Source organism: Ranitomeya variabilis, chromosome 6 (genome assembly GCF_051348905.1).
Source record: "Ranitomeya variabilis isolate aRanVar5 chromosome 6, aRanVar5.hap1, whole genome shotgun sequence".
Lineage (NCBI taxonomy): Eukaryota > Metazoa > Chordata > Amphibia > Anura > Dendrobatidae > Ranitomeya > Ranitomeya variabilis.
The window spans coordinates 239016596-239042457 of record NC_135237.1 but is presented as its reverse complement, the minus strand read 5'-3'; the positions used below and the strand labels follow the sequence as shown (position 1 = coordinate 239042457).

At 45.5% G+C, this 25862-nt stretch overlaps 1 protein-coding gene and 1 pseudogene across 1 annotated transcript in view; one reads left to right on the top strand and one right to left on the bottom strand.

Annotated features, from left to right (window-relative positions):
- The window catches only part of COL15A1 (collagen type XV alpha 1 chain), a 1855347-nt gene that overhangs the window by 1742467 nt on the left and 87018 nt on the right, over positions 1–25862 (top strand). The gene's annotated exons all lie outside the window — the stretch shown is intronic.
- On the bottom strand, positions 22864–23008 carry LOC143784090 (5.8S ribosomal RNA; annotated as a pseudogene).

The window sequence follows — 25862 nt, the reverse complement described above, 5'->3', positions numbered from 1 at the left end:
CATCTCTGAGCCTACTCAAGATAAGTGTTTCCCTTGTTTGTTTTCCCAGCTGTCTTTAGTGGTAGTGGGGATCGACTAGTGCACCCTGTCATTCTCTAAGTAGGGCTTATCGCCAGAGTGAGGCAGGGATTAGGTTCCTGCTTGGCGAGAGGTGCAGAACCTATATAGGGACATTCAAAGCAGACAGGGTGACTTTAGATCTGCCTAGGGGTCTCCACACCCCCATTTCCTAGTTTTGGGATCCCTTTCCCTCATCCGTTTGTGTTGCACTTAGTCTTTCCTACACTGTGCATGACTGCAGGTTAGTTTATGCAGAGATAAAAAGAAGCAGAATGGGCATGAGATCTCTATCAATCCAATTCACTTTGTTGGAACAGTAACACGCTACGTTTTTTACGTAGAAAACATGCACAGCATTAAAAACACGCCAAAAGCTCATCATGCAAACTTAACCTTAGTGTCATCTGGTTGAGCAGTGTTGCTATGGGCTTTTTGTATTGCTAACCCTTTTGTAAGCTTTATGTACAATTAGCACTATTTCTCTGTGTTAGGGCACAATCAGACCGACATATATATTGGTTCAAGATTGGAACCCAGTGCATTAACTGGCCAGAAGCTCTCCCGACCCGAGTAAGACAGCTTCATGTATTTCTATGCAGCTGTCACACTCTGGTCAGGTGAGCCGCCAGCCAGTCTGTGCGCAGTGTTTTGATCACAGTCCAATTTATACGCCGCCTGACTGCACTCTTACAGTGCAAGGCCTTCTACACACATCAGTGTTTCTAGAATATGTGGAGACAGTTTTTACATGTACTAGAGACACTTACACACTTACACATTATAATCTATGAGGCTGAGCACATGTCTCTGTATTGACATGGACCATGTGTCACTGTGATTTACAAGTGGAAAAGTCTGGGGAGGTTTCTGCAGCACAAACATCAATATGTCCCACACACGAATGACAAAGTGTGACATCCATTGTCACCATCTTGTGACACACAATGGAATAGAATGCAGAATAGAAATGACATATGTTTAGGTGTTAGATGTGCAAAGATAGATAGATAGATGTCCATAAGATATATGCCGTGCATGTGTAGTTTACATGCATTAACGTATGTATGTAATGTAGAGTGTGCTAATATACTCACTATCACACTGCCTTTTCTTGGATCTGTTGCTCTTCTGAGTGATGTCACCACTCGGCAGACTCCCTGGGTCACACCTGAACCAAAGTGCCTTTTTCAATGTAAGCCTATGGAACATCAGAAGAAGGCTCCATAGACTCATTTTGTAAGGGCTCATGTAAACAACCAATTTTCTCATATTTATGGTTTTCACAGATGGCACCTGTGATATTCTATGAGGCTGAGCAAGTCTGGGTGGTCCACGAAAAAAAATTAGAGCCATATCCGATTTTGATCACAGACTTACATAATGGAGAAGGTGGAGAAACTTTCCCTCTCCATGTCTAAATAAAACTAATGCAACTCTGATCAAAACTTGATCAGAATAATCAGACTGTTTTTCTCAGATGTGGAGATATTGGTCGTGTGACCCTTGCCTAAGAGAGACTTCCGGCTCACACATAGAGCAAGCCAGCTAGTCTGAATGACGATGACGTCACTGAGAAGAGGAGAAAGGCATCATATCCCAGAGAAGGCAGCAGTAGTTTATTATATTAACACAGACACACTAAATTACATACTGTGATGCAGTGACCCCTGTAACAGGTAGGGGGCGCTGCATGGTCTCCCCGGTATGTGCACGGAGTCGTATTGAGGCCGTGAGAATCGACCTGCAGTGATGTCAGGATCACTTGGCCAGCCCATGTGATCCATTACTGTGGGTGTGGTTACGGGTACATAGTGTGGCCAGGGTGTGGGTCACATGGTTCCTGAGGGCCTGTGTGTGGGCTGTGTATGCTCCTGTGTTGGAAGACCTGGGAGGAGGCTTCCTGGAAAGCACATGGTTTGGACCTGGTGGTCTGGGGTGTTGGACTAAGTCCTGTATAGCACCCAGACAGGCCACATGCCTCTGTGTTGGACGGTCCCAGGTGGGATGGACGTCCTGAAGTCCACAGTGTGATCATGGTCCTGGACAGTCTGGGTTAGGTGCTCCTGTGAGTGGAGTCTTCTTGGAGCACCTGAGAGACTGGGGACCTGGATGATCGGTGTTGGGGAAGCTACCGGCCTTCGGTGGCTCTGGACTGACTGATGTGTGCCGGCCAGGCAAGTTGGTGAACCCCGTAAGGCAGTTTCCCCAGGCGAGAGGACTGAGAAGGAGTCAGCAGATGGAGCAGGAGCTCCCATAAGGTACCTCTACAAGCTGTTGGTGCTTGTAACATGAACTGTGTGGTAACCCACGGCAACTGGTCAGTGAGGACCAGCGTGTAGTTGCCCCAGAATAAGGGCCTGAAACTTAAAGTGAGGTCCTGGTTCAGTATGTAAATGGACTGCTCATGGTATGGTTTATGAGGCATAATAAGCCGTATGGACTGTTTTGTTTTAAAAACCGTGCCCGCTTGCTGAATATCGCGGCCAAGCGAGTGTCCCCCAACACACTCAGTAGGAATAGTCTTACAATACATACAGTCATGGCTGAGAGTGTTGGCACCCTTAAATTGTTGCTGTTACACATGTTTTGTTATACGCATGTTTATTATCTTTGTGTTTATTTGAACAACTCAAAAGAACACAGAAAAAATGTCAAATTGGACATAATTTCATACAAAACCCCCAAAATGGTCCAGACAAAATTGTTGGCATCCTCAACTTAATATTTGGTTTCACACCCTTTGGAATGAAAAACTGAAATCAGTTGTTTCCTATAACCATCCACACGCTTCTTACATCTCTCAACTGGAATTGTAGACCACTCTTCTTTTGCAAAATGCTCCAGGTCTCTCATATTTGAAGGGTGCCTTTTCCCAACAACAAATTTAATGACTGTAGGTACTGTGTTCTTTTCTTTGGAGGCCTCATTCCATTTTGGTAAACAGTAGAATGATGTGCTTTTCCAAAAGCCTCTATCTCGGTCTCATCTGTTCATAAGATGCTTTCCCATAAGTATTTTGGATTATTCACGTACATTTTTGCAAACTACAGTCTATCTTTTTTTATTCACATATAGTAAAAAGAAAGCCAGCTCACCTTCTACTTGAAGTACAGTTTGCACGGAACCAGGTGGATCCACACCACATAATGTGCTCAAAGAAAAAAAGGGTTGTTATTCCAACATCTGGTAAAATTAGTTCTTTCTTTATTTTAAATCCATTAAAACTTGTAAAAAAAAAAAATTACAATGGTTGCATAGATGAGGCGAGGGAGCAAAACACGTTTCGAACTCTCACTTGCGTTCATTATCACAGCTTAGCTACATAATCAAAAGAATTTACTAAAATACTATAAATGTGCCAATGAAAACAGTTGGAACAAGTCACATGACATAATTATATCAATGAATCCATTCATTAACCCCTTCACCCCGAAGCCTGACCAGGCTATTTTTTTCAATTCTGACCAGTGTCACTTTATGAGGTCATAACTCTGAAACGCTTCAACGGATCTTGGTGATTCTGAGATTGTTTTTCTCGTGACATATTGTACTTTATGATAGTGGTAAAATTTATTTGATATGACGAGTTTATTTGTGAAAAAAATGGAAATTTGGCGAAAATTTTGAAAATATTGCAATTTTTAAACTTTTAGTTTTTATGCCCTTAAATTAGAGAGTCATATCATACAAAATAGTTAATAATACCCTGTATGTGTGGGGTAAACCACTTTTTGGGCACATGGCAGAGCTCGGAAGGGAAGGAGCGCCGTTTGACTTTTCAATGCAAAATTGGCTGGAATTGAGATTGGACACCGTGTCGCATTTGGAGAGCCCCTGATGTGCCTAAACAGTAAAAAAACCCCACAAGGGACATCATTTTGGAAAGTAGACCCCCTAAGGAACTAATCTAGATGTGTGGTGAGCACTTTGAACCCCCAAGTTCTTTACACAAGTTTATATTGTAGAGCCGTAAAAAAAATCATATTTTTTTTCACAAAAAAAAAAAAGATCACATTTTTGGTTTTCCCAAGGGCAACAGGAGAAATTGGACCCCAAAAGTTGTTGTGCAATTTGTCTTGAATACACTGATACCCCGAATGTGGGGGTAAACCACTGTTTGGGCATATGGCAGAGCTCGGAATGGAAGGAGCGCCGTTTGACTTTTCAATGCAAAATTGGCTGGAATTGAGATCGGACACCATGTCGCGTTTGGAGAGCCCCTGATGTGCCTAAACAGTGGAAACCCCCCACAAGTGACCACATTTTGGAAAGCAGACCCAGATGTGTGGTGAGCACTTTGAACCCCCAATTGTTTCACTAAAGTTTATAATGTAAAGCCGTGAAAATTAAAAAATCTTTTTTTTTCAACAAAATAATCTTTTAGCCCGCAATTTTTTATTTTCCCAAGGGTAACAGGAGAAATTGGACCACAAAAGTTGTTGTCCAATTTGTCCTGAGTACGATGATACCCCATATGTGGTGGGGAACCACAGTTTGGGCTCATGGCAGAGCTCGGAAGGGAAGGAGCGCTGTTTTGGAATGCAGACTTTGATGGAATGGTCTGCGGGCATCACGTTGCCTTTGCAGAGCCCCTGATGTACCTAAACAGTAGAAACCCCCACAATTCACCTCATATTGGAAACTAGACCCCCCCAAGGGACTTATCTAGATGTGTTGTGAAAACTTTGAACCCCCAAGTGCTTCGCTAAAGTTTATAACGCAGAGCCGTGAAAATAAAAAATATATATTTTTTCCACGAAAATAGTATTTTAGCAGCACCCAAATTTTTATTTTCACAAGGGTAACAGGAGAAATTGGAATGCAAAAGTTGTTGTCCAATTTGTCCTGAGTACGCTGATACCCCATATGTGGGGGGAACCACTGTTTGGGCGCACGGCAGAGCTCGGAAGGGAAGGAGCACCATTTTTCTTTTTCAACGCAGAATTGGCTGGAATTGAGATCGGACGCCATGTCGCGTTTGGAGAGCCCCTGATGTGCCTAAACAGTGGAAACCCCCCAATTCTAACTCCAACCCTAACCCCAACGCGCCCCTAAGCCTAGTACCAACCATAACCCTAACCACACCCCTAACCCGAACACACCCCTAACCCTAATCCCAACCATAACCCTTACCACACCCCTAACCCCAACACACCCCTAACCCTAATACCAGCCCTAATCTCAACCCTAACCATAACCCTAACCACACCCCTAAACCTAATCCCAACCCTAACCCCAACCGTAAACCTAATCCAAACCCTAACTTTAGCCCCAACCCTAACCCTAACTTTAGCCCCAACCCTAGCCCTAATGGGAAAATGGAAATAAATATTTTTTTTTAATTTTATAATTTTTCCCCAACTAAAGGGGTGATAAAGGGGGGTTTGATTTACTATTTATAGCTGGTTTTTATAGCGGGTTTATGTTTGGCAGCTTTCACATGCTAAGAGATGCTTTTTATTGCACAAAAAAATAGTTTTTGCATCACCACACCACCACAGAGTCATGTGAGGTCTTGATTTTTGCCGGACGAGTTGAGGTTTATATTGGTACCATTTTCGGGCACATGACATTTTTTGATCGATTTATTCCGATTTTTGGGAGGCAGAATGAACAAAAACCAGCAATTCCTGACTTTCCTTTAGGGGGGCGTTTATACAGTTCCGCGTGTAGTAAAATTGACAAAGCAGCTTTATTCTTTGGGTTAGTACAATTACAGCGATACCTCATTTATATCTTTTTTATGTTTTGGCGCTTTTGCACAATAAAAACTATTTTATATAAAAAAATAAATGTTTTGCATCGCTTTATTTTGAGAGCTATAACTTTTTTATTTTTCTGCTGATGACGCTGTATGGTGGCTTTTTTTTTGCGGGACAAGATGATGTTTTCAGCGGTACCAGGTTTATTTATATCCGTCTTTTTTATCACATTTTATTGCACTTTTTATTCGGCAATAAAGCATTGTTTTTTGCCTCGTTTTTTTTTTTTTTTTTTACTGTGTTCACTGAAAGGGTTAACTAGTGGGATAGTTTTATAGAGTGGGATGTTACAGATGCGGCGATACCAAATATGTGTACTTTTTATTGTTTTTTTAAATTTACATAAATAAATGGATTTATTGGAAAATATTTATTTATTTTTTTCTTTATTTGGGGACTTTTTTTTTTATACATTCTATTTTTTTTTTTACATTATAACATTGTCCCTGGGTGGGACATCACTATATTACATCAGATCGCTGATCTGACACTTTGCATTGCACTGTGTCAGATCAGCGATCTGACAGGCAGTGCACCAGGCTAGCGCCGATCGTGGGCATTGCTGCGGGGTCTCAGCTGTCACATACAGCTGACACCCGCACGCGATCGCAGCGGTGCTCACCGTGAGACCGTGCGATCGTGCCGCCGTACTAGTACTACGGTTTGCGGGAACGCAGCTCCCGCAGAGCAGTACTAGTACGGCGCATGTCGGGAAGGGGTTAAGCAACAGGTGTATGAAAACAGTCAATAGTGATACATGGTTTCTCTATTTAGATTAAAACCTTTAGGGCTTCTTGAATCCAGATTAAAAATCCAATACGCTTAATATCTCCACCTCTTGCATGTGGAAATAGTTTTTCAATACCTAAAACTTACAAAGAAGACATGTCACGATTGTGTTCAATAATAAAAATGCTTTGCAACAGTGATTGCAATGTGATTTGCATTAAGTATATCATTGTAATGTTCAATGAACCTGGTTTTTAATTTACGTGTAGTACAACCTATATAAAATTTATCACATATGGTGCAATTTTTTTATATACCACGTTCTCTGAGTCACAATTAATATGCTGCTTAATTTTATACTCACTTGAATGATCAGAATTATAGAAAACAACTGCATAATGTGAATGAGCGCATGCAACATCTCTGTGAACCACATTTAAAGTGTCCATTTCTCTGCAACCAAGTGCTTTTTTTTTTTTATTCGTGGGTCAGTAAAAAAGTTGGAGAAAGTGACTTACCTATTGAAGGTGCCTTTTTTGCAACAACATTGAAGACTTTATTCAAAAAGCGTGCTAATTTCTCATCCTCAAAGTATTGGTGTTTATTAAATATTTTTTTTATTTCCGCTCATTAGAGTGATGAATATGCGGCTCCACCCCTATGGGAGGTAGAGCCGCATATTCATCACTGTAATGAGCGGTACCACGTGACCGCTCACACAGGACAAGCTGCCGGCGCTGAGAGGAGGCATCGCGGGAGCTGGGTGAGTATTTCTCTGCAAGCGAGCGGGCACGGGGGGTGGGAGGCAGGAGGTGACCCCCAATCTTTATTTTTAACACAAAAAAAATAGATTTTTCATCTCTTCTCTCCCGCGAGCGCAGCAGGGGACAAGAGATGAATGCCGCCTTCGGCACCACACGCAGGGGGGACAGTGCTTACTGTAGCGCTGTTTCTGATGCGGTAGTACATGCACATGGAGGAGAGTGCACAATGTACTCCGTGTGCACGTGTGCGGGACACTTTGTGGACCATGCTGCCGGAGAAAAACGGACATGTCTCTGTATCTTGCACATGGACACACGGTCCGTGAAAACACGCAGGCATGTGCATAGACCCATTCATTTGAATGAGTCTACGTGTGGCAGTGTCTCCGGTACGTGAGAAAACTGTCACTACACGTACCGGAGCCACTGACGTGTGAAACCGGCCTTAGCCACATGCTGTGGTTGACTGCTGGAAAAATGCATAATGGAGTTACCTGCAGACGGTTTACGATGAATAGCAGTGGATACAATTTCCCTTGGAAAAAAGTACTTAAATAAAGACATGATACCAAGAGTTCTGAGACTTAAGAAGATACCAACTAAAGTCTATAATGTAGATTTCATGAATGATTTGAAAAACATTTTGAGCAATTGCTCATTAAACCTTGTGAAACTAATTATAAAGTTTGAGAACATATAACTCCAGGTCATCCAGAAGGACATTGAAACTAAAAAATCTGGTTTGAATTGAGAATGGATATCAGAAGGAACTAGAGGAGTCCCTTGCTAATGTTCAGAAATCTGTTACCAAACTTGAAGATAACATCATGCAAATAAAAAAACGTAAATTTCAGAGGAACAGACTGGATTACTCTCTGAATCATGTGTATGACTGGAGTCACAACACAGGTGGTGATCGCACTCCTAAATCCATTCTCAAAAAGAAGAAAAATCAAAAAAATAAAGAAGACTTAGATATGTCTAAAATCAGAACATCATCTGTCAATGTTTCAGGATCCAACATTTCAACTTATTCTGAAACTGACAACACTAATAATGCTACTCCCATAACAAAGGTTGCAAAAAACATAAAAGATGGGGAGGGAGGAAACACAGGCAGAATGCACAGCATGACCACAAGAAACAAGAAATAATTGATGCAACATCAAGTGTATTGAATCTGTCTTTCCATGTTTTTCAAAGGAACAGCTTATTTTGCTGTCAAGAGGCCTTAATTTTATACCTAAAAAAATGTTTTAACCTGTCATGGACATTAACCGCTTTATAAGAAATCTTACAGTTAAAAAACATTTTGTAGATGAAGATGAGGTTTCTGAACAGGAAAAAAATGTTTGTGAAAACATCTAATCGAGGATTTGATTTTTCAGAACAGATTTCTTTACTGAATTTGGAAGAATTAAAAGGTAAGCCATCTGAAGATGCCGTTTCAAAGATGGACAATATCAAGATGAAAAATCCTTTTTTCTATCCAGTCAACTCAAGGGTTGATTGTATGGAGCCGGTTCAGGAGGTTTTGGAGAGAGAATTATGTAGTTTGAGTTTAAAAATTAATAAAAACACCTCACCTAAAAACCTGAGTCCAAATTTACTTAAAGCATTTAATCAGTTAAAATCCCTGAAAGATATCACAGTGAAAAGGGCTGATAAAAGTGGCAAGATAGTTGTTTTTGACACTGAAACTTACAAGGCGCAAGTTTTGAGGAGTTTGACTGATGAAAATACTTAAGGTTTAATCCAACTAAATTTAGTAAACAAATTAACATCTTAATATTAAAGGGTGTAAGACTAGGCATTTAAAAAAAAATAAATGAATATTTAACATCATTAAATCCTGTAATACCTACAATGCATGCTCTACCAAAGGTGCATAAAGACATCCTTCCACCCCCAATGCGACCAATAATTAATGGAATTGGATTGTGTAATGAATGCTTGGGAGAGTGGTTGGATTCAGTCTTACAACCTTTGGTACAGCATGTACCTGGATACATTAAATATACTAAGGATATTTTGGATCAGTTGTCAAACAAAAGATAGTCGTTAAATTACACCTGGATAGGCTGTGATGTTAACTCTTTATATACTTCCATGCCATATAGCCATGGAAGCTTTGAGATATCATTTAGAAAAATTCAGTCTGTATCCAGAAGTAATGCAAGAATATATATTGTATGTAACCAATTTTTTATTAAATCATAATTATTTTGTTTTTCACAAGTTTTTTTTATTTACAAACCCAAGGTGTATCAATGGGTGCTCGTTTTTCACCTTCTCTTGCAAATTTAACTATGTCATATTGGGAACATTGTTTTTTGTATTCAAACAGTAATCCTTACATCTCTAATTTATCATGGTATGGTAGATTCATAGATGATATGGTATTCATATGGAAGGGGAACCATTGCCATACCAGGATTTGTCACATTTTTGAATGATAATTCATTTAATTTGATTTAAACGGGCATTCCAAGTGAAATTGTATCCACTGCTATTCATCGCAAACCATCTGCAGGTAACTCCACTATGCATTTTTCCAGCAGTCAATCGCAGCATGTGGCTAAATGATTTTTTGAAAAATAAACCTGTAATTTCGCTGCAACATAGTGCACAATTTCCAGAAATAAAAAAAATTGTTTAATAAATATCTACCAATACTTTTGAGGATGAGACATTAGCACGCTTTTTGAATAAAGGCTGCAATGTTGTAGCAAAAAAGGCACCTTCAATAGGTAATTCACTTTCTCCAACATTTTTTACTGACCCATGAATAAAAAAAAAGCACTTGGCTGCAGCGAAAATGGATACTTTAAATGTGGTTCACAGAGATGTCGCATGTGCTCATTCACATTATGGAGTACTGTTTTCCATTATTCTGATCATTCAAATGAGTAAAATTAAGCAGTATATTAATTGTGACTCAGAGAATGTGGTATATAAAATAAATTGCACCATATGTGATAAATTTTATATAGGTTGTACTACACGTAAATTAAAAACCAGGTTCATTGAACATTACAATGATATACTTAATGCAAATCACATTAGTAGACACGTCTTTGCTGTTGCAAAGCATTTTATTATTGAACACAATCGTGACATGTCTTCTTTGCAAGTTTTAGGTATTGAAGAACTATTTCCACATGCAAGAGGTGGAGATATTAAATGCAAATTATTGACAAAAGAAGCATATTGGATTTTTTATCTGGATTCAAGAAGCCCTAAGGCTATGTGCACACGTTCAGGATTTCTTGCAGAAATTTCCTGAGCAAAACCGGACATTTTCTGCAAGAAATCCGCATGCGTTTTTTGCGCGTTTTTGACGGGTTTTTTTCTGGAGCTTCCCAATGCATTAAATAGCGGGAAAAATGCGAAAAATCCACAAAATTAATGAACATGCTGCGTTTTTTATCGCGATACGTTTTTTTTGCGGAAAAAACGCATCATGAGCACAAAAATTGCGGAATGCATTCTAAATGATGCGATGCATAATGTATGCGTTTTTTATGCGTTTTTATAGCGAAAAAGCACGAAAAAAACACGAAAAATACGCAACGTGTGCACACAGCCTTAAGGTTTTCATCTAAAAACAGAAATCGTGTATCACTATTGACTGTTTTCATACACCTGCTGCTTAATGAATGTATTTATTGATGTAATTATGTCATGTGACTTGTTCCAACTGGTTTCATTGGCACATCTATAGTATTTTAGTAAAATTCTTTTGATTATGTACCTAAGCTGCAAAGGCTTAGCTAGGGTTCAGGGGGGCGAAGCTTCTGAGTGGGCCCCTAACCAGGTAACCTTGATTACAGCTGGGTGATGCGCCCTAATAGTGGAGGAGAACCTCAGCAGATGACCGCGCTGTTACTGAAGATAATCTCTATACAAAGACCAACATGGATATTACCGCCATATGGTCAGTGGTAGATAGCAGCCCTACAGAACATATAAGAGATCACAGCAGTTACAGATAATGTCTTACCGCTGACGTTCTTTATGATGGAATCGTTCACTTTTCCCATCTGGCCCAGACCGACATGACAGCTTCTCCAGCCAGGACTCGGCTGCAGAGAATTCAACAAAGACACAATTCACTTCTCATATTCCAGCCATCACCATCTATTCCCAACCTGCACAAAATCCTCATACTGATACCCCAATACTGAGCTGCTGCTGCCATATGTGTCTCTATTACTGCACCTGATACCCCAATACTGAGCCGCTGCTGCCATATGTGTCCCTATTACTGCACCTGATACCCCAATACTGAGCCGCTGCTGCCATATGTGTCCCTATTACTGCACCTGATACCCCAATACTGAGCCACTGCTGCCATATGTGTCCCTATTACTGCCCGTGATACCCCAATACTGAGCCGCTGTTGCCATATGTGTCACTATTACTGCACCTGCTGTGTGGTTCTGTGTGCCCTCTAAATTCTAAAGCAACCCTCTATAATATAGTAATGCTGGGCACAAGTGCCCTAGAAAACAGTGCCCATATTTTGTCCCCTAGAAAGTAATATTGCCATGTGTGCTCCTTTGACAGTCACAGTAACCTGAGTTCCCCTATAACAATAAGTGTCCACTTTACATTTAATAATGTCCCAAGTCTCCCCCCTGTACAGCTCCCCTATACACAGTATGATGCTCTCTTATACACAGTATAATGCCCCCTCACTGTATAGTACCACCCACACAGTATACTGACCCCTTGGTAGCCTCCAAACTGTTTTATGGCTCCAACACTGTAATCCCCACACTGTATGCCCCTCTAGATAGCCTCTTTATAGTATAATGCACCAGATAGTCCTCAATATAGCATAATGTACCAGATAGTCCTCAATATAGTATAATGTACCAGATAGTCCTCAATATAGTATAATGCACTCCCCATAGGCCTACTGTATATTGTATAATGCACTCCCCATAGGCAGACTCTGTAGTATAAGGCAGCACCCCATAGGCAGACCCTTAAATAAGGTAGCACACCGCTGGCAGACCCTGTAGTATAAAGCAGCATCCCCATAGGCAGACCCTGTACTATGAGGCAGCACCCCTATAGGCAGACCCTGTACTATAAGGCAGCACCCCTATAAGCAGACCCTGTAGTATAAGACAGTACCCCCATAGGCAGACCCTGTAGTATAAGACAGCACCCTATAGGCAGACCCTGTAGTATAAGGTAGCACCCCTATAGGCAGACCCTGTACTATAAGGCAGCACCCCCATAGGCAGACCCTGTACTATAAGGCAGCACCCCCATAGGCAGACCTGGTACTATAAGGCAGCACCCCCATAGGCAGACCCTGTACTATAAGGCAGCACCCCCATAAGGCAGACCCTGTACTATAAGGCAGAACCCCTATAAGCAGACCATGTAGTATGACAGACCCCCCATAGGCAGACCCTGTAGTATTAGGCAGACCCCCCCATAGGCAGACCCTGTAGTATAAGGCAGACCCCCATAGGCTGACCCTGTAGTATTAGGCAGACCCCCATAGGCAGACCCTGTAGTATAAGGCAGACCCCCCATAGGCATACCCTGTAGCATTAGGCAGACCCACCATAGGCAGACCCTGTAGTATTAGGCAGACTCCCCATAGGCAGACCCTGTAGTATAAGGCAGACCCCCATAGGCAGACCCTGTAGTATAAGGCAGACCCCATAGTATTAGGCAGACCCCCATAGGCAGACCCTGTAGCATTAGGCAGACCCCCCATAGGCAGACCCTGTAGTATTAGGCAGACCCCCATAGGCAGACCCCCCATAGGCAGACCCTGTAGCATTAGGCAGACCCTGTAGTATTAGGCAGACCCCCCATAGGCAGACCCTGTAGTATAAGGCAGACCCCCCACAGGCAGACCCTGTAGTATTAGGCAGACCCCCATAGGCAGACCCCCATAGGCAGACCCTGTAGTATTAGGCAGACCCTATAGTATTAGGCAGACCCCCCATAGGCAGACCCTGTAGTATAAGGCAGACCCCCCACAGGCAGACCCTGTAGTATTAGGCAGACCCCCCACAGGCAGACCCTGTAGTATAAGGCAGACCCCCCATAGGCAGACCCTGTAGTATAAGGCAGACCCCCCACAGGCAGACCCTGTAGTATTAGGCAGACCCCCACAGGCAGACCCTGTAGTATAAGGCAGACCCCCCACAGGCAGACCCTGTAGTATAAGGCAGACCCCCCATAGGCAGACCCTGTAGTATAAGGCAGACCCCCCACAGGCAGACCCTGTAGTATTAGGCAGACCCCCCACAGGCAGACCCTGTAGTATTAGGCAGACCCCCATAGGCAGACCCGCATAGGCAGACCCTGTAGTATTAGGCAGACCCTATAGTATTAGGCAGACCCCCCATAGGCAGACCCTGTAGTATAAGGCAGACCCCCCACAGACAGACCCTGTAGTATTAGGCAGACCCCCCACAGGCAGACCAGGTAGTATTAGGCAGACCACCCATAGGCAGACTCTGTAGCATTAAGCAGACCCCCCATAGGCAGATCCTGTATTATAAGGCAGCACCCCTTAAAAAAAGAAATACTCACCTCTCTTCTTCCTGGTTCCTGCGCTGCTCTGAGCTCCCGCTTGTCTCCTGACAGCGGGCACCGGGAAGTGATGTCATCGCGCCCCCTGTCGGCGTCGGTGACGTCAGACACTGACAGGGGGATGATGGGGGAAGGAGCGCAGCGCTCCTTCCCTCATCATTGCGGTCAGCTGTATCAGCTAAATGCCAATACAGCTGACCCTGCGATGACAGGCGAGGGTCCCACTTCTGGCACCGGGCCCCCCCCCCCGCCTGCTCAGGGGCCCCACAGCAGCCGGCAGCAGAGCAGGGAGATCGATTCTCCCTGCTCTGCCGCAGAAGGTAACTGTATCGGCACGCGCAGTTACCGTAGCGTAGCTACCGGGTGGGCCCCCTCTGCCCCCCAGTAACTACGCTACTGCTAAGCTGTGATAAAGAACACAAGTGAGAGTTCAAAACGCATCTTGCTCCCCTGCCTTGTCTATGCAACCATTGTAATTTTTACAAGTTTTAATGGATTTAAAATAAAGAAAGAACTAATTTTAACAAATGCTGGAACAACCCTTTTTTTCTTTTGAGCACATTATCTTTTTTTATGTTTGTGTCAACAGTGGGGTCTCCTGGGTTTCCTTCCATAGCGTTTAATTTCATTCAAATGTCAACAGATAGTTTGTGCTGACTTTAATGCACCCTGAGCCTGCAAGACAACTTGGTTTCTTTGGAAGTTGATTGGGGCTGCTTATCTGTCATCCAAACTAATCTACATTGAAATCTTTCAGCAAATTTTCTTACAGTTTTGGAAAGGTGCCAACAATTTTATCCTGTCCATTTTTGGGGTTTTGTGTGGAATTATGTCCAATTTACTTTTTTCTCATTTTTTTTTAGTTGTTCCAATACTCACAAATGAAATAAACATGTGTGTAGCAAAACATGTGTAATTGCAATAATTTTCTGGGAGAAATACTTCATTTTCTGGAACAATTTCAAGGGTGTCTACACTTTTGGCTATGACTGTATATACTCAGATTTATTTAAAAATAATCTCTGTGGGAGTGCTTCTTTAAAGCGAACCTGTCAGCAGAATTTTGCTAAGTAATCTACACCATGTTCCAAATTATTATGCAACTTATATTTTTCTCGGATTTTCCTAAATTGTTGGTGCAAATCAGTCAGACAGTCAGTCTAAGGGCTTCTTCTCACTTGCGAGAAATACGTCCGAGTCTCGCAGGTTAAAACCCTTCTCTGGCGCCGGGACTCCAGAGGGGAGCGTGCGGCTGCATAGCAATACATGAAGCTGCACGCTCCACTCTGGAGTGCCGGTGCCAGAGAAGTGTTTTAACCTGCGAGACTCGGACGTATTTCTCGCAAGTGAGAAGGAGCCCTAAAAAAAGTCAGCACCCGTTAGAATATACATCGAATTTTATTGAAGAAACCTCCCAATGATAACAGTATAATTTCCAAACTGAATAAAAACTCAAAATGCACTGTTCCAAATTATTAGGCACAGTAGAATTTCTAAACATTTGATATGTTTTAAAGAACTGAAAATGCTCATTTGTGGAATTCGGAATTGCAGCATTAGGAGGTCACATTCACTGAACTAAAAAGCTATTTAACTCCAAAACATCCTAACAGGCCAAGTTACATGTTAACATAGGAACCCTTCTTTGATATCACCTTCACAATTTTTGCATCCATTGAACTTCTGAGTTTCTGACTAGGCATTGTGGGCAGATATATATGATGACAGCGCATGCGCCACATGCACACGCGTCACTCGCGTCCGCACGGCCGTGCGCACCTGGCGCATGCGCAGTAGCTAGGGCTACTGCACGCCGCCCGAGGCGGTAGTAGCAGGTGGGTGGGTGCTCTCCCAGCGAAACACGCCCCAACCCCCTTCTCCCGCCTTCTCATTTTGGCGGCATGCATAGACAGCGGACACTGCAACCGGTATTAACCCTTTAGGGGGGTGCCAACACTGCTACTGGTATTAACCCTTTAGGGGGGTGCCAACACTGCTACCGGTATTAACCCTTTAGGGGGGTGCCAACACTGCTACCGGTATTAACCCTTTAGGGGGGTGCCAACACTGCTACCGTTATTAACCCTTTAGGGGGGTGCCAACACTGCTACCGGTATTAACCCTTTAGGGGGGTGCCAAAATTGCTACCGGTATTAACACTTTGGGGGGAGAGGGCGCAGGGGGGCTCAGAGAGGGGGGGCAGGGCATGGGGGGGGTCAGACTGCGAACACTGCTACCGGTATTAACCTTTTAGGGGGGAGAGGGCGTGGGGGGCTCAGGGGGTGGGCAGGGCGTTGGGGGGTCAGATGGGGGGGCAGGGCACAGAGGGCTCAGAGAGGGGGAGAGGGCGCAGGGGGCTCGGAGAGGGGGGAGAGGGCGCGGGGGGCTCAGAGAGGGGGGAGAGGGCGCGGGGGGCTCAGAGAGGGGGACAGGGTGCGGGGGGCTGTGGATGGATGTATAGGGGGTCCCTTATGGCGGGGGTCCATGTATGGATGGATAGGGGGTCCCTTATGGCGGGGGCCTGTGTATGGATGGATAGGGGGTCCCTTATGGCGGGGATCCGTGTATGGATGGATAGGGGGTACCTTATGGTGGGGGCCCGTGTAGGATGGATAGGGGGTCCCTTATGGCAGGGGTCCGTGTTTGGATGGATAGGGGGTCCCTTATGGCGGGGGTCTGTGTATGGATGGATAGGGGGTCCCTTATGGCGGGGGTCCGTGTATGGAAGGATAGGGGGTCCCTTATGGCAGGGGTCCGTGTATGGATGGATAGTAGGTCCCTTATGGCGGGGGTCCGTGTATGGAAGGATAGGGGGTCCCTCATGGCAGGGTCCGTGTATGGATGGATAGGAGGTCCCTTATGGCGGGGATCCGTGTATGGATGGATAGGGGGTCCCTTATGGCGGGGGTCCGTGTATGGATGGATAGGGGGTCCCTTATGGCGGGGGTCCGTGTATGGAAGGATAGGGGGTCCCTTATGGCGGGGGCCTGTGTATGGATGGATAGGGGGTCCCTTATGGCAGGGGTCCGTGTATGGATGGATAGGAGGTCCCTTATGGCGGGGGTCCGTGTATGGAAGGATAGGGGGTCCCTTATGGCGGGGGCCCGTGTATGGATGGAAAGGGGATGGATGGGATTCATGGAGGGGATGGTAAGGGAGAAAGGAGGGGAGGGCGTCGGGACGCGGAGCCTCGGGCCTCCCTCGATGTCACCCTTGCGACGGGACCCCAGCCGCGCCACGGAGGCGATCGATGGAGGGGCGACTGTCATGGTTCTCAATGGCAAGAGAACGTAGTAAAGCATACAAAATGACTAGCTCTTGGAAGATGGGAACTCGAGCTGACTGTGAGCTAAACCTACCGCACAACTAACAGTGGCCGGGTAGCGTGCCTACGTTTTATCCCTAGACGCCCAGCGCCAGCCGGAGGACTGACTGACCCTAGCAGAGGAAAATACAGACCTGGCTTACCTCTAGAGAAATTTTCCCCAAAAGGCAGACAGTAGCCCCCACATATATTGTCGGTGATTTTAGAGGAAATTGACATACGAAGTATGAAGATAGGTTTAGCAAATTGAGGTCCGCTTACTAGATAGTAGGAAGACAGAAAAGGGAACTACACAGTCAGCTGAAAACCCTTTCAAGACACCATCCTGAAATTACTTTAAGACTCTAATATCAACTCATGACACCAGAGTGGCAATTTCAGCTCACAAGAGCTTCCAGCCTCAGAAATATTAAATCACAGAGAACTGGAACAAAAATGCAAAACAAACTTAGGACTAAAAGTCCAACTTAGCTGATAGTAGTCTAGGAGCAGGAACATGCAACAGAAAGGCTTCTGGTAACATTGTTGGCCGGCATAGAAATGACTGAGGAGCAAGGCTAAATAGAAACTCCCACATCCTGATGGAAACAGGTGAACAGAGGAGATGAAGCATACAAGTGCAGTACCACCAGAAACCACCGGGGGAGCCCAGAAACCAAATTCACAACAGTACCCCCCCTCAAGGAGGGGGCACCGAACCCTCACCAGAACCACCAGGGCGATCAGGATGAGCCCTATGAAAGGCACGGACCAAATCGGAGGCATGAACATCAGAGGCTGTCACCCAAGAGTTATCCTCCTGACCATATCCCTTCCACTTGACCAGATACTGAAGTCTCCGTCTGGAAACACGGGAGTCCAAGATCTTCTCGACAACGTACTCCAACTCACCCTCAACCAACACTGGAGCAGGAGGCTCAACGGAAGGCACAACCGGTACCTCATACCTGCGCAACAATGACCGATGGAAGACATTATGAATAGAAAAAGATGCAGGGAGGTCCAAACGAAAGGACACAGGGTTAAGAATCTCCAATATCTTGTACGGGCCGATGAACCGAGGCTTAAACTTAGGAGAAGAAACCTTCATAGGGACAAAACGAGAAGATAACCACACCAAGTCCCCAACACAAAGACGAGGACCAACACGACGACGGCGGTTGGCAAAATGCTGAGTCTTCTCCTGGGACAACTTCAAATTGTCCACCACATGCCCCCAAATCTGATGCAACCTCTCCACCACAGCATCCACTCCAGGACAATCCGAAGACTCCACCTGACCGGAAGAGAAACGAGGATGAAACCCCGAATTACAGAAGAAAGGAGAAACCAAGGTGGCAGAACTAGCCCGATTATTGAGGGCAAACTCCGCCAAGGGCAAAAAGGCAACCCAATCATCCTGATCCGCAGACACAAAACACCTCAAATAAGTCTCCAAGGTCTGATTAGTTCGCTCGGTCTGGCCATTAGTCTGAGGGTGGAAAGCAGACGAAAAAGACAAATCAATGCCCATCCTAGCACAGAACGCTCGCCAAAATCTAGACACGAATTGGGTTCCCCTGTCAGAAACGATATTCTCCGGAATACCATGCAAGCGCACCACATTTTGAAAAAACAGAGGAACCAGCTCGGATGAGGAAGGCAATTTAGGCAAGGGAACCAAATGGACCATCTTAGAGAAACGGTCACACACCACCCAGATGACAGACATCTTCTGAGAAACAGGGAGATCAGAAATAAAATCCATGGAGATGTGAGTCCAAGGTCTCTTCGGAATAGGCAAGGATAACAACAATCCACTAGCCCGAGAACAACAAGGCTTGGCCCGAGCACAAACATCACAAGACTGCACAAAACCTCGCACATCTCGCGACAGGGAAGGCCACCAGAAGGACCTAGCCACCAAATCCCTGGTACCAAAGATTCCAGGATGACCTGCTAACGCAGAAGAATGGACCTCCGAGATGACTCTACTGGTCCAATCATCAGGAACAAACAATCTACCAGGCGGGCAACGATCAGGTCTATCCGCCTGAAACTCCTGCAAGACCCGTCGCAAGTCTGGGGAAACAGCAGATAATATCACTCCATCCTTAAGGATACCTGTAGGTTCAGAATTACCAGGGGAATCAGGCTCAAAACTCCTAGAAAGGGCATCCGCCTTCACATTTTTAGAACCCGGTAGGTAAGAAACCACAAAATTAAACCGAGAGAAAAATAACGACCAGCGCGCCTGTCTAGGATTCAGGCGCCTGGCGGACTCAAGATAAATCAAATTCTTGTGGTCGGTCAATACCACCACCTGATGTCTAGCCCCCTCAAGCCAATGACGCCACTCCTCAAAAGCCCACTTCATAGCCAAGAACTCCCGATTACCAATATCATAATTTCGCTCAGCGGGCGAAAACTTACGAGAAAAGAACGCACAAGGTCTCATCACGGAGCAGTCGGAACTTTTCTGCGACAAAACCGCCCCAGCTCCGATTTCTGAAGCGTCGACCTCAACCTGAAAAGGAAGAGTAACATCAGGCTGACGCAATACAGGGGCGGAAGAAAAGCGGCGCTTAAGCTCCCGAAAGGCCTCCACAGCAGCAGGGGACCACTCAGCAACATCAGCACCCTTCTTAGTCAAATCAGTCAACGGTTTAGCGACATCAGAAAAACCAGTTATAAATCGACGATAAAAATTAGCAAAGCCCAAAAACTTCTGAAGGCTCTTAAGAGAAGAGGGTTGCGTCCAATCACAAATAGCCTGAACCTTGACAGGGTCCATCTCAATGGAAGAGGGGGAAAAAATGTACCCCAAAAACGAAATCTTTTGAACCCCAAAAACGCACTTAGAACCCTTTACACACAAGGAATTAGAGCGCAAAACCTGAAAAACCCTCCTGACCTGTTGGACATGAGAGTCCCAGTCATCCGAAAAAATCAAAATATCATCCAGATACACAATCAAAAATTTATCCAAATATTCACGGAAAATGTCATGCATAAAGGACTGAAAGACTGAAGGGGCATTTGAAAGACCGAAAGGCATTACTAAATACTCAAAATGGCCCTCAGGCGTATTAAATGCGGTTTTCCACTCATCCCCCTGCTTAATTCGCACTAAATTATACGCCCCACGAAGATCAATCTTAGAGAACCACTTGGCCCCCTTTATTCGAGCAAACAAATCAGTAAGCAGTGGCAAAGGATACTGATATTTAACCGTGATTTTATTCAAAAGCCGATAATCAATACACGGCCTCAAAGAGCCATCTTTTTTAGATACAAAGAAAAAACCGGCTCCTAAGGGAGATGACGAAGGACGAATATGTCCCTTTTCCAAGGACTCCTTAATATATTCCCGCATAGCAGCATGTTCAGGCACCGATAGATTAAATAAACGACCCTTTGGAAACTTACTGCCCGGAATCAGATCTATAGTACAATCGCACTCTCTGTGCGGAGGTAGTGAACCAATTTTAGGCTCCTCAAAAACGTCACGATAATCAGATAAAAATTCCGGAATCTCAGAGGGAATAGATGACGAAATGGAAACCAAAGGTACGTCCCCATGAGTCCCCTGACATCCCCAGCTTAACACAGACATTGCTTTCCAGTCGAGGACTGGGTTATGAGATTGCAGCCATGGCAATCCAAGCACCAACACATCATGTAGATTATACAACACAAGGAAGCGAATAATCTCCTGGTGATCCGGATTAATACGCATAGTTACTTGTGTCCAGTATTGTGGTTTATTACTAGCCAATGGCGTGGAGTCAATACCCTTCAGAGGTATAGGAACTTCCAGAGGCTCTAAATCAAACCCACAGCGTTTGGCAAAGGACCAATCCATAAGACTCAAAGCGGCGCCAGAGTCGACATAGGCGTCCGCGGTAATAGACGATAAAGAGCAAATCAGGGTCACAGATAGAATAAACTTAGACTGTAAAGTGCCAATTGAAACAGACTTATCAACCTTCTTAGTACGTTTAGAGCATGCTGATATAACATGAGTTGAATCACCACAATAGAAGCATAACCCATTTTTTCGCCTAAAATTCTGTCGTTCGCTTCTGGACAGAATTCTATCACATTGCATAATCTCTGGCGCCTTCTCAGTAGACACCGCCAAATGGTGCACAGGTTTGCGCTCCCGCAAACGCCGATCAATCTGAATAGCCATTGTCATGGACTCATTCAGACCTGTAGGCACAGGGAACCCCACCATAACATCCTTAATGGCATCAGAGAGACCCTCTCTGAAATTCGCCGCCAGGGCGCACTCGAATATTCCACTGAGTAAGCACAGACCACTTACGAAATTTTTGGCAGTATATTTCAGCCTCATCTTGCCCTTGAGACAGGGCCATTAAGGCTTTTTCAGCCTGAATCTCTAAATGAGGTTCCTCATAAAGCAACCCCAAAGCCAGGAAAAACGCATCCACATTGAGCAACGCAGGATCCCCTGGTGCCAAAGCAAATGCCCAATCCTGGGGGTCGCCCCGGAGCAAGGAAATTACAATCCTGACCTGCTGTGCAGGATCTCCAGCGGAGCGAAATCTCAGAGACAAAAATAATTTACAATTATGTTTGAAATTCTGAAAGCGAGATCTATCCCCGGAGAAAAATTCAGGTAAAGGAATTCTAGGTTCAGATATAGGAGCATGAATAACAAAATCCTGTAAACTTTGAACCTTCACAGCGAGATTATCCAGACCTGTAGCTAAACTCTGAGGATCCATATTAATCAGGTGAAATCAGAACCATTCAAGGATTAGAAGGAGAGAGAGACAAAGGCTGCAGCAAGCAGAGATGCTAGTGAATCAACTAATGAGCAAACTCAGGAAAAAAAAAAAAAAAAAAATTTCTCTGCAGACTTCTTTTCTCTCCTTTCTTCTGCCAATTATTTTAACCCTTGGCCGGCCAAACTGTCATCGTTCTCAATGGCAAGAGAACGTAGTAAAGCATACAAAATGACTAGCTCTTGGAAGATGGGAACTCGAGCTGACTGTGAGCTAAACCTACCGCACAACTAACAGTGGCCGGGTAGCGTGCCTACGTTTTATCCCTAGACGCCCAGCGCCAGCCGGAGGACTGACTGACCCTAGCAGAGGAAAATACAGACCTGGCTTACCTCTAGAGAAATTTTCCCCAAAAGGCAGACAGTAGCCCCCACATATATTGTCGGTGATTTTAGAGGAAATTGACATACGAAGTATGAAGATAGGTTTAGCAAATTGAGGTCCGCTTACTAGATAGTAGGAAGACAGAAAAGGTAACTACACAGTCAGCTGAAAACCCTTTCAAGACACCATCCTGAAATTACTTTAAGACTCTAATATCAACTCATGACACCAGAGTGGCAATTTCAGCTCACAAGAGCTTCCAGCCTCAGAAATATTCAATCACAGAGAACTGGAACAAAAATGCAAAACAAACTTAGGACTAAAAGTCCAACTTAGCTGATAGTAGTCTAGGAGCAGGAACATGCAACAGAAAGGCTTCTGGTAACATTGTTGGCCGGCATAGAAATGACTGAGGAGCAAGGCTAAATAGAAACTCCCACATCCTGATGGAAACAGGTGAACAGAGGAGATGAAGCACACAAGTGCAGTACCACCAGAAACCACCGGGGGAGCCCAGAAACCAAATTCACAACAGGCGACCCTCAGACAGGCGGAGCAACCCAGGGCCGCAAGGTGCGTTCGAAGTGTCGATGATCAATGTGTCCTGTAATTCACACTAATTCTCGCAGCTAGCTGTGTTCTTCATCGACGCGCGAGCCGAGTGATCCACCGTTAAGAGTCGCGCTTTCTGGGTATGGGACGCTCAGAGGCGCCCCCCTTTTTACTCTCGTGTCGGACGGCCGCAAAAGACTGGGGTGCTTCGGAGGGTGGTTTTCCAATCTCGGCCCTGTTGCCCCGGGCGCTCGGCCTCCCCCGTCCCTCCCTCCAGTGGGGAGGAGAACGAAGGAGGGCTGGAGGCTTCTCGACCTACCGCCCAGACCCACGTACCCCGGGGAGGGGAGGTGCGCGAGCGCACGGGAGAATGGTACCCGGGACGGCCTTTCGCATGCGGGGGGCATCTGTTTTCCTCGGTGGGTCGTGGCAGGGCAAAAAATCGTCGGCGCAAGGCCAGGTGTCTTTCTCGGGCGATGGAGCGAGAGGGACTCCCAGCGCCCTCCCGACATCGCCCGCCGCTATCCTCGCGTGCCCTCGCCGCCCCTGCCCTTCGGAGCGCGCCGGCGAAGCGGAAGGAGACCCGCCTCCACCGCCCCTTCCATCACGTTCGGCCTTCCGCGGGGGGTGGCGGGCGGCTGGGCTCGGCTTCCGGCTCCGCGCCTCATCGGTTTTCTCTCTCTCGCTCGTTAATGATCCTTCCGCAGGTTCACCTACGGAAACCTTGTTACGACTTTTACTTCCTCTAGATAGTCAAGTTCGATCGTCTTCTCGGCTCTCCGCCAGGGTCTTGGCGGACCCCGGCGGGGCCGATCCAAGGACCTCACTAAACCATCCAATCGGTAGTAGCGACGGGCGGTGTGTACAAAGGGCAGGGACTTAATCAATGCGAGCTTATGACCCGCACTTACTGGGAATTCCTCGTTCACGGGGAATAATTGCAATCCCCGATCCCCATCATGAACGGGGTTCAGCGGGTTACCCGCACCTGCCGGCGAAGGGTAGACACACGCTGGTCCGTTCAGTGTAGCGCGCGTGCAGCCCCGGACATCTAAGGGCATCACAGACCTGTTATTGCTCGATCTCGCATGGCTGAGCGCCACTTGTCCCTCTAAGAAGCTGGACGCGGACCGAGGGGGGTCGCGTAGCTAGTTAGCATGCTGGAGTCTTGTTCGCTATGGGAAGTAACCAGACAAATTGCTCCACCAACTAAGAACGGCCATGCACCACCACCTACAGAATCGAGAAAGAGCTTTCAATCTGTCAATCCTTTCCGTGTCCGGGCCGGGTGAGGTTTCCCGTGTTGAGTCAAATTAAACCGCAGGCTACACTCCTGGTGGTGCCCTTCCGTCAATTCCTTTAAGTTTCAGCTTTGCAATCATACTCCCCCCGGAACCCAAAGACTTTGGTTTCCCGGACGCTGCTCGGCGGGTCATGGGAATAACGCCGCCGGATCGCCAGTTGGCATCATTTATGGTCGGAACTACGACGGTATCTGATCGTCTTCGAACCTCCGACTTTCGTTCTTGATTAATGAAAACATTCTTGGCAAATGCTTTCGCTTTGGTTCGTCTTGCGCCGGTCCAAGAATTTCACCTCTAGCGGCGCAATACGGATGCCCCCGGCCGTCCCTCTTAATCATGGCCCCAGTTCCGACAACCAACAAAATAGAACCGGAGTCCTATTCCATTATTCCTAGCTGGAGTATTCAGGCGTGGCTGCCTGCTTTGAACACTCTAGTTTTTTCAAAGTAAAAAACACGGGACACTCAGTCAAGAGCATCGGGGAGGCGCCCCAAGGCAAAGGGGCTGGGACTGGCGGCAGCACGCCTTGCAGCGGACCGCCAGCTCGATCCCAAGATCCAACTACGAGCTTTTTAACTGCAGCAGCTTTAGTGTACGCTACTGGAGCTGGAACTCTTTTTTATTATAAAAAGTACAAAACACATAAACATTACAAAAAATACGAAACAAACTGTACAACAAGAAAAAAAACTGCATTTTTTTAAAATTCCAAAAAAAAGGAAGTCCTTCATCATACCGGACCAGAGTTCATTTAAAACTTTGCAGTTTTAGGGAACCCCCAGCAGGAACAGTACCATACTTCACTATCTGTTAAACAAAAATAAAGCAAAAATAAAGCACACTCACACATATTCACTCATACCCCCACTCATATCATGTTATATATAAAAAAAACTATAAAAGAAAAACTGGCCCATACTGCCCAAAAGAAAGAAAAGGCCCACCTGGCCATACAAGCTTAACACATTTTTAACACAGCAAACCACACTTTTTTTTAATTTTTTTTTTGTTTAATTTTTTTTTTTTTTTTCCTCCACCTTTTTTTAGGTCCATGTCAGTTCATGCCTTATTAACATATTCACCACAGGTCCATGCAAGTTCATGCCCAAAACACACTTACCCCTGGGTCCATGGGAAAGTTTCATGCCCATAATTTTTGGGTCCATATGCCCATGTACAGAATAACCCATCCCAGCACACCACACCCCCCTCCCAACCTAAACTATACCCCTCCCATCATACTAACTTATATACCGTATTTTCCGGCGTACAAGACGACTTTTTAACCCCTGAAAATCTTCTTAAAAGTCGGGGGTCGTCTTGTACGCCGGGAATCGCCTTGTACGCCGGGTGTATATGGTGGGTGGGGGGGGGAGTGATCCTGATGACGACGAGGGGGCGTCTCACAGAAAAGTGAGTATCCCCCATTACCTTATCATAGCGCTGCAGCGTGGGGTCTCTGTGCTGGGAGCGGCGGCGGCTGCTGTGCTGTGCTGTGGCGGCTCCTCTTCTGCAGTGTGGGGCCTCTGGTGCTGTTGGGCGGTGGCGGCGGCGGCGTATCTTCATGCAGTCGGGGCTCCTCCGGCATCTCAGCCTGGAAGCCCCGCCGGCAACTCCATCGGTACAATGCGCTGGCCTCCGGGAAAATGGCCGCTGCTTAGATTCAGATCTCGTTGAGA